Consider the following 17,007-nt stretch of genomic DNA (forward strand, 5'->3'; position numbering starts at 1 on the left):
AAAAAAAATGAAACCCCAGTCTTACGTTTCCACATCAAAGTGAAATAGAGAACTTCATTCTCTTTTTTTTTCATTTCATGCCTATTGGCGTTCCAAAAGTACCTTTTCGAAGTCCTGGAGAAGGAGATACATCTTGGGTTGACATATAGTGCGACTTGTCAGATATATTGGGCTATATGGGATTTCCCCATTTTCTCCCTCGATCGAGATATCCTCTGTTTCGCTCAAAAAGATTGATTGAATTATCAAAAATTTGTAACGCGAAGCGCAAAAAATAAATTAGAATTAAATGCAGGGAGTATTTAGATTGATATTAGATTATCAAAAATTTTTTATGGTTTACGTGATCGGACTAATAAAATTAAGTATCCAGGCTCCGTTTAGCAAAAATCCAATTGATAATTAATATATAATATTTTATAATTACTACTTAATATGATATGAATATGATATCAAAATTATGATAAAAATTCTATTAAAAAATAAAAAAAATACAAAAAATTGAAACAGGGTGATCTAAAACTGTTGATCAAATAAAATAATATAATTAAAAATTTATTGACTATTTGACAGAAGACATGTGAAAGAAATGAATTGAAAAAAAAAGAAGGAGTAGTAAAAAAAAAAAGACGCGGTATTTGGTTCATTTGTCCTATATGTGCAAATCAAAATCGGGCAAATTTTTCCTTTTACTCGGAGTAGAGCATAAACCTAAAAAAACGGAATAAAAAAAGGAAGAAGCCCATTCAGGAACAAGAAAAAACCATCCCCATTTCAACTGAATCTCGATGAAAAAAAATATCAATGAATCAAGTTAGTCTGACAGGCCTAATCAATCGTTTTATTATTTTATTATTAGGATTATAATATCTAATAAATAAAAGGGGCCAAAACTTATTTATTTTTTCTTTTACTTTTAAAAGGGAAGCAAGCCCTTCCCTTATTAAGTTAGAAAGAAAAGCCTTCTCTGAAAAAAAGGGGGGGTTGGAATCGACACATTGATTTTTTAACAATTTTTGTTGAACCGTATGCATCAAAAGGTGCCTGTACGGCTCCTAAGGAATAAAATTTTATCCTAATCAACCGACTTTATCGAGAAAGATTGTTTTTTTTAGGCCAAGAGGTTGATACCGAAATCTCGAATCAACTTATTAGTCTTATGATATATCTCAGTATAGAAAAGGATACCAAAGATCTTTATTTGTTTATAAACTCTCCTGGTGGATGGGTAATATCTGGAATGGCTATTTATGATACTATGCAATTTGTGCGACCCGATGTACAGACAATATGCATGGGATTGGCCGCTTCAATAGCATCCTTTATCCTAGTCGGAGGAGAAATTACCAAACGTATAGCATTCCCTCACGCTTGGCGCCAATGAGTTTTTTTATTTTAGAGAAAAAATACTATGCCTTCGCCCTCGGAAATATGAATTAGTTAAGTAATAATAGCATGGCACTTCGAATTCGATATGAAATTTTTAGATTAAAAAAATTAGATTATATATTGAAAGAGTAGTATGGGATAAGAAAGGGGTATTTAAAATGATATCTTCCCTATTCGGGCACATCCCAGCGTCACAAACTTTGTTTTCACACCGGAAGCTTATTTACAAAAACAAAAAAAAAGACACTTTGGGATTGCTGAATCATAGACGGATCAAAAAAATGATATATAAAGCAACGGAACCATCATAGTATTTTTTAACTCCTACAAAACAAAAAAGAAGGATGGTAATTGGATCATTTATGGATCCGCGTATAATAGAACCTATATTTTGTTTTCTTTCGCCGAAAGGAAAGGTCAAAAACGTAAATTCCATTCTAGAGCCGTATGCAACGCACAAAAAAAGCCTGTACGGTTATTCAAATTTCTCTGTTTTTTTGGTTATCTCGCCTCATTCTGCGAAATAGAAAAAGCTTTTCTATTATATCATCAGGGTAATGATCCATCAACCCGCTAGTTCGTTTTATGAGGCACAAACGGGAGAAGTTATCTTGGAAGCGGAAGAACTACTAAAACTTCGCGAAACCATCACAAGGGTTTATGTACAAAGAACGGGCAAACCTATATGGGTTGTATCCGAAGACATGGAAAGGGATGTTTTTATGTCAGCAACAGAAGCCCAAGCTCATGGCATTGTTGATCTTGTAGCGGTTCAATAAAAATAGGAGCGATTTCATGCAAATCTACCACTGCTAATTTTATATCTTTTTAGATTAAAGGTTTAGTTTCATATTCTCTTCAATATATTTTTTTATATTGAAGAGAATCTTGAAGAGAAGTAATTCAGAATTAGCCGGTTAGAACCCATCTAAACCAGCCCATTATTTATATGATTCCGTATGCCAACCATTAAACAACTTATTAGAAATACAAGACAGCCAATCCGAAATGTCACAAAATCCCCAGCGCTTCGGGGATGCCCTCAGCGACGAGGAACATGTACTCGGGTGTATGTGCGACTCGTTTAGATCATAGACTGAAACACAAAAAGGAAATTCTTTTTGAAATATCAAGGATCAGTACCTGTTAATAAAATAGAATGGAGGAACTCGATTCATTATTTCAAAAAGATAGATCATTCATATCTTCTATTGTGTCTGAAACTTATGGTTTACATTGGTGCAAATCCAATCAACTCCATTTTTTAGAAAACCCCCAATGATAACAAATGGTTATCAATTAAGCGGGGGAAATCCCATTTTTTATTAAAAAGATTCCACTCTTGAAAGAAAAAACGGACTAACAGGGTAAATGACCAAATCAATTTTAAAATAAAATACCGTTACTGTATAAAGTGGATCTCATTGTGAAAGATCTATTACTGGAATATTAATGGGGTAGAGCCAAAGAATGTGAATTGTACAAGTTACCAATAGTATTGATTAATTAAAAGAAGGAGCTCCGGTGTATAGAGAGGACCTCACCGTTTTAGAAGTAACCATAGAAACGAAGGAACCCACTATTTATCCATTTCTATTTACTACTTTTTGTAGTTATTCTATTTTTTTATATCAAGTACCAAGGCAATTTATCCTTTCAAAGCAAAGGAAAATACCTAGCCAAAAATAGTGGTGGGGAAGGTTAGAGTAGCAAAAGCCATTGGAATTTTTTTTTATACATTGGAATAATTCGTTTGGTTATTAATGACTAGTAAAGGGGAAAAGAATAACTAAAACTAAAAAAAGAATTAGTTATTCATCAAAGTTTGATTTATTCAATGACTAGAATTAAACGCGGATATATAGCTCGGAGGCGTAGAACAAAACTTCGTTTATTTGCATCAAGCTTTCAAGGGGCTCATTCACGACTTACACGAACTATGACTCAACAGAGAATAAGAGCTTTAGTTTCGGCTCGTCGGGATAGGGGTAAAAGAAAAAGAGATTTTCGTCGTTTATGGATCACTCGAATAAATGCCGTAATTCACGAAACGGAGGTATTCTATAGTTATAACCGATTCATACACAATCTGTACAAGAAGCAATTACTTCTTAATCGAAAAATACTTGCACAAATAGCTCTATTAAATAGGAGTTGTCTTTATACGATTTCAAATGAGATCAAAAAATGAGGGGATTGGAAGAAATCCACTAAAATATTTGAAATAGAGTTCTTAAGTAGAATAAGCTCGGGGAGGGTAGAGTAGAAATTAGTATTATAAAAAAAGTCGTCAAAACAAAACGAGGGTATATAGTCGCTAAAAAAAGACTTATTCTTTTTCTTTTCGACGATTCTTTTCTTTTTTTTTTTTTTTATGACAGAACAGAAACAGTAACAATCAAATTTTGATTCTTGATTGGATTTGTCGAACAAAATATTAACCTCTTTTTAATTCCTTCAGATTAGTTATTCAATTGAAGAATAAGTCTATTTTTTTCTGGTTCTAAGGCTAGTAGTTCTAGGGGTCGACTCACTTCTTTCAAATTGTTTCTGATTATTAAGAAAAGGTAACAAAGATAAAATACGAGCTTGTTTTATAGCAATAGTAATTAATCGTTGTTGTTTTAAAGTTACTCTATTCACCCGTCTAGATAATATTTTTCCTTGTTCACTAATAAATCGACTAATTAAACTCATGTTTCTATAATCAATTCGATCCCCCGATTGGATCGGGGGCAAACGCCGACGAAAAGATCGCTTGGATTTAGTAAAAGGTCGCTTAGATTTATTCATAATTTTTTATTCCTTACCTATAAAATCCTATTTTTGATCGGATCAAAATAAAAACGATTGCTATTTCTATATAGGATAGAGTTTCTATATAGAATTAAGAATATAGGATTTGATTTCTTTCTATTATTTTATTTGTTTATATTTATATATATGTAATAATACGTAGATACTCTCATTATTCCTGTTCTTAAAATAAAATTTGACATACAAGCACTCAATTTTATCTATTTCTTAATTTCCCCATGAATTGTATGTTTATAACAATAGGGACAGAATTTTCTCAATTCCAATCGACTAGGAGTGTTATGCCGATTCTTTTGAGTAATATATCTGGAAATTCCAGCCGATTCTTTCTTAATATCATTTCGAACACAACTGGTACATTCCAAAATAATTGTTACTCGAACATCTTTACCTTTGGCCATGAAACCTCCTTTGGATTTATGATTCACCCCCAATCTTCTATTTTAATTTTAGGGTCCATAAAGAACAAGAACAAAAAAAATAGAAGCTGTTAATTAACTCAAAAAAATGTCTTAAATATTTCGTTGCAATGAATATTAATTAGTAATTAAATAAAAAGAAAATAATAAGTAATATAATGATTTTTTGAAAACTATATTTCAAATCTTTGTACAGTATTTTTTTTAAGTATCTCGTAGGATACTCTTTCCCTAGCAACACTTTTTTTTTAATTGGATCCTGAACCCTCGTTTTTATGACCTTTCGGCCCCCCCTTTTTTTTTCTAATTCTTTTTTAGAATTAGAAAAAAAGGGGGGGTTATTCCCCGATCGTTGATCGTATCTCTAAATTTTTTTATCCTTTCTGATGTTAATAACTAGAATTAAAAAAAGGGAAATGTTAATGCATCTGGAAATAAACGATTAATCTCTATTAATAAACCTGCTAACGAAACGAACCATAGAGTACTTAGTACCGGTGCTACGGAAAGAAAGATATGTTTTAGATCTCGCATTTGAAATCCTCCTTCTTTCTTCTTTATTGTATTACAATATATATAGTAATATATATAACTATAGATGTACATGTAGTTAAGAAGTTCTTGTATTTGTATATGTAACCCCCCATTTTCAAAATTAGAATTGAAATATTGTCTACTAGAACGATCTTATAGATTCCATTTTCAAATGGAAACGCCTTTTTATGTAAATTTGAAATTGATAGGATTTGCCTAAAAAAAGTAATTTTTTTAATTATACTTATATATATGTTTGTTATCTGATATGAAACAAAAAAAAAAGAAGGATGTGGAAAACAAGATAGGAATTGTTTACAATGACACTGTAAACCAATCGAAAGGGATGTAGCGCAGCTTGGTAGCGCGTTTGTTTTGGGTACAAAATGTCACGGGTTCAAATCCTGTCATCCCTACCTAATTACTGCTCAGAAGAGCAGTAACGAGGAATCCATTTTAGATTTATCTTTTTTTAATAAAATTGGACATACATATAATTCTGAATTTTATGATATACTATGATATAGTATATACGTACAAAATCGATTCGAGTTAAAGAATGTCCTCTTTCTAGCCTTTTCGTTTTTTATAAAAAAACAAGAAAAGCGCTCTTAGTTCAGTTCGGTAGAACGTGGGTCTCCAAAACCCAATGTCGTAGGTTCAAATCCTACAGAGCGTGATGTCACTCTTGTTTATTAGATTGTGTCAAAATTCCACTGTTCGCAAATAATTGAGCAGCAATCTGAATTCGACCTCCCGCATATGAAAGCAAGAAGGAGGTCAGTCAAAAAAAAGAGATTAATTAATCAAAAGTCCAACTGATCACCACGTCTGTATTGTAAATAAGCAGTTACGAATAATCCAGCCAAAGTAATAGGAATTAGACCTAAGACGATTCCAAATAAAGAAACTTCAATCATTTCAATTTTATTTTGTTTTCATTTTTGAAAGGGAGAAAAGAGAGGTACTATCTATTCCTAGCTCTTAATCTGTATTGCCGACGAATCTCAATGACCAAAATTGGGTAATTAACACGGTAAGGAACTATCGAACATATGAAATACCATATAAATCTTTTTTGATCAAAAAAGATTCATTCAATTAATTTCAAATAAGTCGTATTTTGCTTAGACCAATAAATAGAACTGAGGTTATAGTTAAAGCTGCTAGTAGAAAACCGAAATAACTAGTTATAGTAGGCATGAAGGGACTCAATAAAATATGTTTTTTATACATATGTTTCTAAAGTACTTCCCGAAGTTTCAATAAAAAATTTTTTAAAGTAAGATAGATAGATACAATACTAGTTCCAAGAATCAAAAAATTAAATTGAAATTTGTGAGTTATCAAGCATTATCGGTGGTATGAACAAAAATAGAGAAAAAGAAAAAACGAAATTCATCGTCTTTGGCATCTGCACCATCTCAGGATTCAGAATTCACGTAACTGATTCATTGAAAAACTCTTTAAGAAATTAATAAGAAAAAATAATACATAAAAAATAACTCTATTATATAACTTCAGTTAAAACATAGAACTTTTTTTGAATAAACATGTAAAAATTTTTAAAAAAGTTGTTTGATTCTTTTTTTTTAAGTGACCTTAGAACCTAGAATATGCCCCCTTCTACATTTATTCAAATTGAAATAAATTCAATTTTGAATAAAGTAGATTAATATAGTAGAGCAGTTTTCTTCATTTAATCTATGAAATTAAACCAAAAAGCAGTATCCTACACGGAGAACGAGATCAGTCAAAAAAAGAGTTATTTATTTTAACTAGATTTTTAAAACTTGTAATTAGCAATTTCTATTATCGTTTCCTTTCTAGGTTTTAGGTTTTTTTCTTTCGATATTATATAGAAAATAGAGTGAAAAACCCATCATCTTTGTAGTTAGTTAAAGAAAGAAAAAACCTTTAAATTGAATACAACAAAACAATGCACGCATTCCAAAGATTTAGTATTATTATTTTTTATTATTTGTTGTTCTTTTGAATTGATCCAAAACTATTCTTCCTTTTCTTGTTACTGGAAATTAATTCCTTAAAATAAAATGAAATAAAAAGCAAAAACGGGGGGGGGTCACATTATCATTACAAAAAAATATCTTCTACAATTATGCATATGCAACAAAAATGAAATTGATGGGTTTTGGATTCAATTGACTTGGGACAATATGAGAATTTCCTTAATGAATTATTAGAATTAGAAACCACCCTCTTGAATTTTCATTTTATCTAATCTTTAGTTTATTTTCTAGTCCAAAACAAATAAAGGATCAAAGCCCCTATAGATTACAGATACAGGAATTTGAAGAAGTGGAACATGGTTATACATCGACAAGCAAAAAAAAAAACGAAATAAATTATCTAACACTTCAGTTCTATACTAATTCAAATTGCGTTGCTGTGTCAGAAGAAGGATAGCTATACTGATTCGGTAGACTCTAAAAATACCCTTGGTACTTTATTGACGATCTCACAAAGATGTAATCTCAGTGAATTTGAATTTACTGATTCATCTTTTACAGAATCGATTCCCTACAAGAATATCTGGAGTTCAGTATGTCTGGAAGCACAGGAGAACGTTCTTTTGCTGATATTATTACCAGTATTCGATACTGGGTCATTCATAGCATTACTATACCTTCCCTATTCATTGCGGGCTGGTTATTCGTCAGCACCGGTTTAGCTTACGATGTGTTTGGGAGCCCTCGTCCAAACGAGTATTTTACAGAGAGCCGACAGGGCATTCCATTAATAACAGGCCGTTTTGATTCTTTGGAACAACTCGACGAATTTAGTAGATCTTTTTAGGAGGACCCAATGACTATAGATAGGACCTATCCAATTTTTACAGTGCGCTGGTTGGCTGTTCATGGACTAGCTGTACCTACCGTTTCTTTTTGGGGTCAATATCAGCAATGCAGTTCATCCAACGATAAACCGAATTCAATTATTTATAGAGCTATGACACAATCAAATCCGAACGAACAAAATGTTGAATTAAATCGTACCAGTCTCTATTGGGGGTTATTACTCATTTTTGTACTTGCTGTTTTATTTTCAAATTATTTCTTCAATTAAAATAAGTAAAATTAAGAAAAGAGCGTAGAATAATAAAATAAAAAACAAAGAGTAGTAATTTTCTTATCCCATTCGTTTTCTTATCCCATTCGGATGGATTATATATCATAATTATCTCTGACTGTTTATGTTTCTAGCATGACCACTCGATGAAATGTGGAGGGAAGCAGGATAAATGGCTGATACTACTGGAAGGATTCCTCTTTGGGTAATAGGTACTGTAGCTGGTATTCTTGTGATCGGTTTAATAGGTATTTTCTTTTATGGTTCATATTCAGGATTAGGTTCATCCCTGTAGAAATTGGATGAACTGAGTTATAGACGTGAAAACATAAGAACTCAACGGGGCCCAACTCTTCCTTCTTTGTCTGATTCGAGGGGGTCCCGTTGAACTGCTAATAATCAGAACAATTTTTATCGTGTTTTTGAAAAATGAACTTAATTAGATTAGTAGGTTAGGAGCATATAGTATTTATTATTAACCTTTCAAAGATCGAAAAAAAGGGGGGGGGTCACTTAATTTTATTTTTCTGCTTTCCCGACTGACACAATATTTTTTATCATTAGATCTATCATTAAAATTTTGTCTATACTCTATACTAATAGAAGTTTTTTCTTATTTTTTAGTATTTCATCAAACTTGAAATGAAAATAAATAAAACTACAAAAAGTAACTATTATTAATACTATTAATTAATAATTATATATACGATATATATTAATATAGATATATTAAAACCTTATATATATAGAAACAGTAATATATATGTAAACTAAGAATAGGATTTTTTAACGAATGCAATTAAGAATGACAAGATCGACACAAGAAAAGGATGTCTAAAATTCCTTTCTTGTGTCGAAGACTCGCAAGACAAGTAATACTCCCTATAGTCCCTAAAATTTGTTATTTCGCCAATTTCTAGTTCCCTTTTTTCTACGCTTGCTTTCCTTATTTTAGTATCTAGTCAAATTTTTCCATTCTAAATTACATTAGAAAAAAACTCTTGATTATTGATACATTCTATCAATTTCAATTGGTCACTAACGACAGAGTTACATCACACCCCCTCCCATTTTTCAATACAAATTTGTATTGAAAAATAAAGAAAAGGGGGGGTAAAGTGAATTCTTCTTAATATACATACTAGGATTAGGACTATCAGACAAGTAATTCCTGACACCTGGTCGAAATCGAAAGTCTAAAGAGAGGCAAAAAGGCTTTTGATAATTTTTTTTGTTCTTTCTTTTTTACGAATTTGATAAGGCGAAATAGACAGATCTAAAAATTCATTTCGGATAATTGAACCTTCTCAAACTGTTTCTTTTTAAGAACCAAAAAGATTTGTGCCAAAACAACAGATCCTAAGAAGAACAAAAGGCCTTGGACACGTAATGGATCTTGAAGTACTATTTCCGCATCCCCCTGACCAAACCCACCCACATTAGGATTGCTTGTTAATGGTTGATCGAGTTTAATGGATTCGCCCTCTGAAACAAGAAGTTCTAGGCCTCGAGGGATAATATCAATTACTTGGCGTTCATTCGATGCATCCACTATGGTTATTTCGTATCCCCCTTTTTCTTTTCGTAAAATTTTACTTATTATCCCCTGCCGTAGCATTATAAACTGTATTGTTACTTTTGCTACCATCAGGATAAATCTGACCCCTTCCCCTATTTCCACCTACGTATATAGGATATTTTAAGAAGTGAACATCTTTATTAGTAGCAGGGTCTGGGGCAAGAATAGGAAAGGTTATTTCACTATATTTTTGACCAGGAACAGGACCTATCACAAGAATATTTTTTTATTGGGGCGATAATTCTGAAAAGACAGATTTCCTATCTTTTCTTTCATCTCGGGTGAAATACGATCGGGGGGGGCTAATTCAAACCCCTCCGGTAAAATAAGAACAGCTCCCACATTCAAAGCTCCTTTTTTACCATTAGCTAGAACTTGTTTTAGCTGCATATCATAAGGAATTTTAACAACTGCTTCAAATACAGTATCAGGAAGTACCGCTTGTGGAACCTCAATATCCACGGGCTTACTAGCTAAATGGCAATTGGCACATACAATACGCCCAGTTGCCTCTCGTGGATTTTCATAATAAAAATTGGATATGCACTTGAAATGGATGCCCAAGTTATTATATATATCATGAGTGAGACAGATATGGAGCGAGTAATCTCTTCCCTTATCCAAGAAAAGGTATTTTAGTTTGCATGGTCCAATCGTTTATCCCGAAAATTTCTACAATAAAGTTAGGTAGGTCGATAATATACTTCCCTAGCCACAATTCTGCTATTTACATTTACTGAAAAAATAAATTTTTTGAAATATACAAGGAATCCCTCGTGGGTAAAAAAGAGTAAAGTAAATACGACTTTGATTTGTTATGATGTATAAAGTAAGAAAGAGTAGAATTGGATCAGTGAATCGTTTTTAGTCATTTATTGCATGATAAATCACTACAAGTGACGGAGATACACGATTTAAATAACGAAAGATCCAATATTTAAAAATTGTATCAAGAATGACTGGAAAGGTAGAAACTAGACCAGATAAAATTTGCTCATAATGAGCAAACCCAAAATCTTTGTAAATATAACCAATCATTAGTTCCCAACCGTGAGGCGAATGGAATCCGATACATAAATCAGTTAATAAAAGAATCGAAAAAGCTTTAATTGTATCACTTAAATATATAGGAATTCTTGACCCAAGAATTGAGAATAAAAAGCTTTTCCTTACCCAAAGGAATAACCACTTAGAATAACGAAAGATATTAGATTTGTCGAGAAGTGCAAGATTGTATGGATACGATACTCATTGTGTATTTTGATGAATTGGATCGTTCTTTGTGGATTCCTAGACGAAATTGTTGTAAATCGTTTCTGGGTATTCCTTTATCATTTCATCCAGCTGGAATAGTTCCTCTAATTGTATGAATTTTCTAGAACACTTTTTTCTTGAATATCATTCAAGAAAGTTTCGCTGTCTAGTATTCCACCAATTAGTAATCCAAGTTTTCAAACTTTTATTACAGCAGAGAGAGATCAACAGGGAAAAAGACTATAGATGTAAAATAAAAAAAAGGAATGAATGCTTTCTTTTTGCCATTTTGAATCTTGTGAGAATGAAAATGAAGATAGATATAGTGGAAGAAGTAGAACTCCATTATTTGTTGAGGAGACTATTAACAATTCACAATCAAATGGCAAAAAGAAAGCATCATTCCTTTTTTTATTTTACATCTATAGTCTTTTTGCCTGGTTGATCTCTCTGCTGTAATAAAGTTTGAAAATGGATTACTAATGGTGGAATACTAGACAATGCGAAACTTTCTTGAATGATATTCAAGAAAAAAGTGTTCTAGAAAAATTCATACAATTAGAGGAACTATTCCAGCTGGATGAAATGATAAAGGAATACCCAGAAACCGATTTACAACAATTTCGTCTAGGAATCCACAAAGAAACGATCCAATTCATCAAAATACACAATGAGTATCGTATCCATACAATCTTGCACTTCTCGACAAATCTAATATCTTTCGTTATTCTAAGTGGTTATTCCTTTTGGGGTAAGGAAAAGCTTTTTATTCTCAATTCTTGGTTCAAGAATTCCTATATAATTTAAGTGATACAATTAAAGCTTTTTCGATTCTTTTATTAACTGATTTATGTATCGGATTCCATTCGCCTCACGGTTGGGAACTAATGATTGGTATATTTACAAAGATTTTGGGTTTGCTCATTATGAGCAAATTTTATCTGGTCTAGTTTCTACCTTTCCAGTCATTCTTGATACAATTTTTAAATATTGGATCTTTCGTTATTTAAATCGTGTATCTCCGTCACTTGTAGTGATTTATCATGCAATAAATGACTAAAAAACGATTCACTGATCCAATTCTACTCTTTCTTACTTTATACATCATAACCAAATCAAAGTCGTATTTACTTTACTCTTTTTACCCACGAGGGATTCCTTGTATATTTCAAAAAAATTTATTTTTTCAGTAAATGTAAATAGCAGAATTGTGGCTAGGGAAGTATATTATCGACCTACCTAACTTTATTGTAGAAATTTTCGGGATAAACGATTGGACCATGCAAACTAGAAATACCTTTTCTTGGATAAGGGAAGAGATTACTCGCTCCATATCTGTCTCACTCATGATATATATAATAACTTGGGCATCCATTTCAAGTGCATATCCAATTTTTGCCCAGCAGAATTATGAAAATCCACGAGAGGCAACTGGGCGTATTGTATGTGCCAATTGCCATTTAGCTAGTAAGCCCGTGGATATTGAGGTTCCACAAGCGGTACTTCCTGATACTGTATTTGAAGCAGTTGTTAAATTCCTTATGATATGCAGCTAAAACAAGTTCTAGCTAATGGTAAAAAAGGAGCTTTGAATGTGGGAGCTGTTCTTATTTTACCGGAGGGTTTGAATTAGCCCCCCCCGATCGTATTTCACCCGAGATGAAAGAAAAGATAGGAAATCTGTCTTTTCAGAATTATCGCCCCAATAAAAAAATATTCTTGTGATAGGTCCTGTTCCTGGTCAAAAATATAGTGAAATAACCTTTCCTATTCTTGCCCCAGACCCTGCTACTAATAAAGATGTTCACTTCTTAAAATATCCTATATACGTAGGTGGAAATAGGGGAAGGGGTCAGATTTATCCTGATGGTAGCAAAAGTAACAATACAGTTTATAATGCTACGGCAGGAGGGATAATAAGTAAAATTTTACGAAAAGAAAAAGGGGGATACGAAATAACCATAGTGGATGCATCGAATGAACGCCAAGTAATTGATATTATCCCTCGAGGCCTAGAACTTCTTGTTTCAGAGGGCGAATCCATTAAACTCGATCAACCATTAACAAGCAATCCTAATGTGGGTGGGTTTGGTCAGGGGGATGCGGAAATAGTACTTCAAGATCCATTACGTGTCCAAGGCCTTTTGTTCTTCTTAGGATCTGTTGTTTTGGCACAAATCTTTTTGGTTCTTAAAAAGAAACAGTTTGAGAAGGTTCAATTATCCGAAATGAATTTTTAGATCTGTCTATTTCGCCTTATCAAATTCGTAAAAAAGAAAGAACAAAAAAAATTATCAAAAGCCTTTTTGCCTCTCTTTAGACTTTCGATTTCGACCAGGTGTCAGGAATTACTTGTCTGATAGTCCTAATCCTAGTATGTATATTAAGAAGAATTCACTTTACCCCCCTCCCATTTTTCAATACAAATTTGTATTGAAAAATGGGAGGGGGTGTGATGTAACTCTGTCGTTAGTGACCAATTGAAATTGATAGAATGTATCAATAATCAAGAGTTTTTTTCTAATGTAATTTAGAATGGAAAAATTTGACTAGATACTAAAATAAGGAAAGCAAGCGTAGAAAAAAGGGAACTAGAAATTGGCGAAATAACAAATTTTAGGGACTATAGGGAGTATTACTTGTCTTGCGAGTCTTCGACACAAGAAAAGGAATTTTAGACATCCTTTTCTTGTGTCGATCTTGTCATTCTTAATTGCATTCGTTAAAAAATCCTATTCTTAGTTTACATATATATTACTGTTTCTATATATATAAGGTTTTAATATATCTATATTAATATATATCGTATATATAATTATTAATTAATAGTATTAATAATAGTTACTTTTTGTAGTTTTATTTATTTTCATTTCAAGTTTGATGAAATACTAAAAAAATAAGAAAAAACTTCTATTAGTATAGAGTATAGACAAAATTTTAATGATAGATCTAATGATAAAAAATATTGTGTCAGTCGGGAAAGCAGAAAAATAAAATTAAGTGACCCCCCCCCCTTTTTTCGATCTTTGAAAGGTTAATAATAAATACTATATGCTCCTAACCTACTAATCTAATTAAGTTCATTTTTCAAAAACACGATAAAAATTGTTCTGATTATTAGCAGTTCAACGGGACCCCCTCGAATCAGACAAAGAAGGAAGAGTTGGGCCCCGTTGAGTTCTTATGTTTTCACGTCTATAACTCAGTTCATCCAATTTCTACAGGGATGAACCTAATCCTGAATATGAACCATAAAAGAAAATACCTATTAAACCGATCACAAGAATACCAGCTACAGTACCTATTACCCAAAGAGGAATCCTTCCAGTAGTATCAGCCATTTATCCTGCTTCCCTCCACATTTCATCGAGTGGTCATGCTAGAAACATAAACAGTCAGAGATAATTATGATATATAATCCATCCGAATGGGATAAGAAAACGAATGGGATAAGAAAATTACTACTCTTTGTTTTTTATTTTATTATTCTACGCTCTTTTCTTAATTTTACTTAATTTTAATTGAAGAAATAATTTGAAAATAAAACAGCAAGTACAAAAATGAGTAATAACCCCCAATAGAGACTGGTACGATTTAATTCAACATTTTGTTCGTTCGGATTTGATTGTGTCATAGCTCTATAAATAATTGAATTCGGTTTATCGTTGGATGAACTGCATTGCTGATATTGACCCCAAAAAAAAACGGTAGGTACAGCTAGTCCATGAACAGCCAACCAGCGCACTGTAAAAATTGGATAGGTCCTATCTATAGTCATTGGGTCCTCCTAAAAAGATCTACTAAATTCGTCGAGTTGTTCCAAAGAATCAAAACGGCCTGTTATTAATGGAATGCCCTGTCGGCTCTCTGTAAAATACTCGTTTGGACGAGGGCTCCCAAACACATCGTAAGCTAAACCGGTGCTGACGAATAACCAGCCCGCAATGAATAGGGAAGGTATAGTAATGCTATGAATGACCCAGTATCGAATACTGGTAATAATATCAGCAAAAGAACGTTCTCCTGTGCTTCCAGACATACTGAACTCCAGATATTCTTGTAGGGAATCGATTCTGTAAAAGATGAATCAGTAAATTCAAATTCACTGAGATTACATCTTTGTGAGATCGTCAATAAAGTACCAAGGGTATTTTTAGAGTCTACCGAATCAGTATAGCTATCCTTCTTCTGACACAGCAACGCAATTTGAATTAGTATAGAACTGAAGTGTTAGATAATTTATTTCGTTTTTTTTTTTGCTTGTCGATGTATAACCATGTTCCACTTCTTCAAATTCCTGTATCTGTAATCTATAGGGGCTTTGATCCTTTATTTGTTTTGGACTAGAAAATAAACTAAAGATTAGATAAAATGAAAATTCAAGAGGGTGGTTTCTAATTCTAATAATTCATTAAGGAAATTCTCATATTGTCCCAAGTCAATTGAATCCAAAACCCATCAATTTCATTTTTGTTGCATATGCATAATTGTAGAAGATATTTTTTGTAATGATAATGTGACCCCCCCCCGTTTTTGCTTTTTATTTCATTTTATTTTAAGGAATTAATTTCCAGTAACAAGAAAAGGAAGAATAGTTTTGGATCAATTCAAAAGAACAACAAATAATAAAAAAATAATAATACTAAATCTTTGGAATGCGTGCATTGTTTTGTTGTATTCAATTTAAAGGTTTTTTCTTTCTTTAACTAACTACAAAGATGATGGGTTTTTCACTCTATTTTCTATATAATATCGAAAGAAAAAAACCTAAAACCTAGAAAGGAAACGATAATAGAAATTGCTAATTACAAGTTTTAAAAATCTAGTTAAAATAAATAACTCTTTTTTTGACTGATCTCGTTCTCCGTGTAGGATACTGCTTTTTGGTTTAATTTCATAGATTAAATGAAGAAAACTGCTCTACTATATTAATCTACTTTATTCAAAATTGAATTTATTTCAATTTGAATAAATGTAGAAGGGGGCATATTCTAGGTTCTAAGGTCACTTAAAAAAAAAGAATCAAACAACTTTTTTAAAAATTTTTACATGTTTATTCAAAAAAAGTTCTATGTTTTAACTGAAGTTATATAATAGAGTTATTTTTTTATGTATTATTTTTCTTATTAATTTCTTAAAGAGTTTTTCAATGAATCAGTTACGTGAATTCTGAATCCTGAGATGGTGCAGATGCCAAAGACGATGAATTTCGTTTTTCTTTTTTCTATTTTTGTTCATACCACCGATAATGCTTGATAACTCACAAATTTTCAATTTAATTTTTTGATTCTTGGAACTAGTATTTGTATCTATCTTTACTTTAAAAATTTTTTTATTGAAACTTCGGGAAGTACTTTAGAAACATATGTATAAAAAAACATATTTTATTGAGTCCCTTCATGCCTACTATAACTAGTTATTTCGGTTTTCTACTAGCAGCTTTAACTATAACCTCAGTTCTATTTATTGGTCTAAGCAAAATACGACTTATTTGAAATTAATTGAATGAATCTTTTTTGATCAAAAAAGATTTATATGGTATTTCATATGTTCGATAGTTCCTTACCGTGTTAATTACCCAATTTTGGTCATTGAGATTCGTCGGCAATACAGATTAAGAGCTAGGAATAGATAGTACCTCTCTTTTCTCCCTTTCAAAAATGAAAACAAAATAAAATTGAAATGATTGAAGTTTCTTTATTTGGAATCGTCTTAGGTCTAATTCCTATTACTTTGGCTGGATTATTCGTAACTGCTTATTTACAATACAGACGTGGTGATCAGTTGGACTTTTGATTAATTAACATCTCTTTTTTTTGACTGACCTCCTTCTTGCTTTCATATGCGGGAGGTCGAATTCAGATTGCTGCTCAATTATTTGCGAACAGTGGAATTTTGACACAATCTAATAAACAAGAGTGACAT

At 31.9% G+C, this 17,007-nt stretch overlaps 1 non-coding gene across 1 annotated transcript; it reads left to right on the forward strand.

Annotated features, from left to right (window-relative positions):
* The first annotated feature begins 5,764 nt into the window (after positions 1-5,764).
* On the forward strand, positions 5,765-5,838 carry TRNAW-CCA. Its single transcript has one exon. It is a non-coding gene; the product is annotated as a tRNA-Trp (tRNA).
* The last annotated feature ends 11,169 nt before the right edge of the window (positions 5,839-17,007 follow it).

Source organism: Brassica napus, unplaced genomic scaffold (assembly GCF_020379485.1).
Source record: "Brassica napus cultivar Da-Ae unplaced genomic scaffold, Da-Ae ScsIHWf_3141;HRSCAF=3960, whole genome shotgun sequence".
Classification (NCBI taxonomy): Eukaryota; Viridiplantae; Streptophyta; class Magnoliopsida; order Brassicales; family Brassicaceae; genus Brassica; species Brassica napus.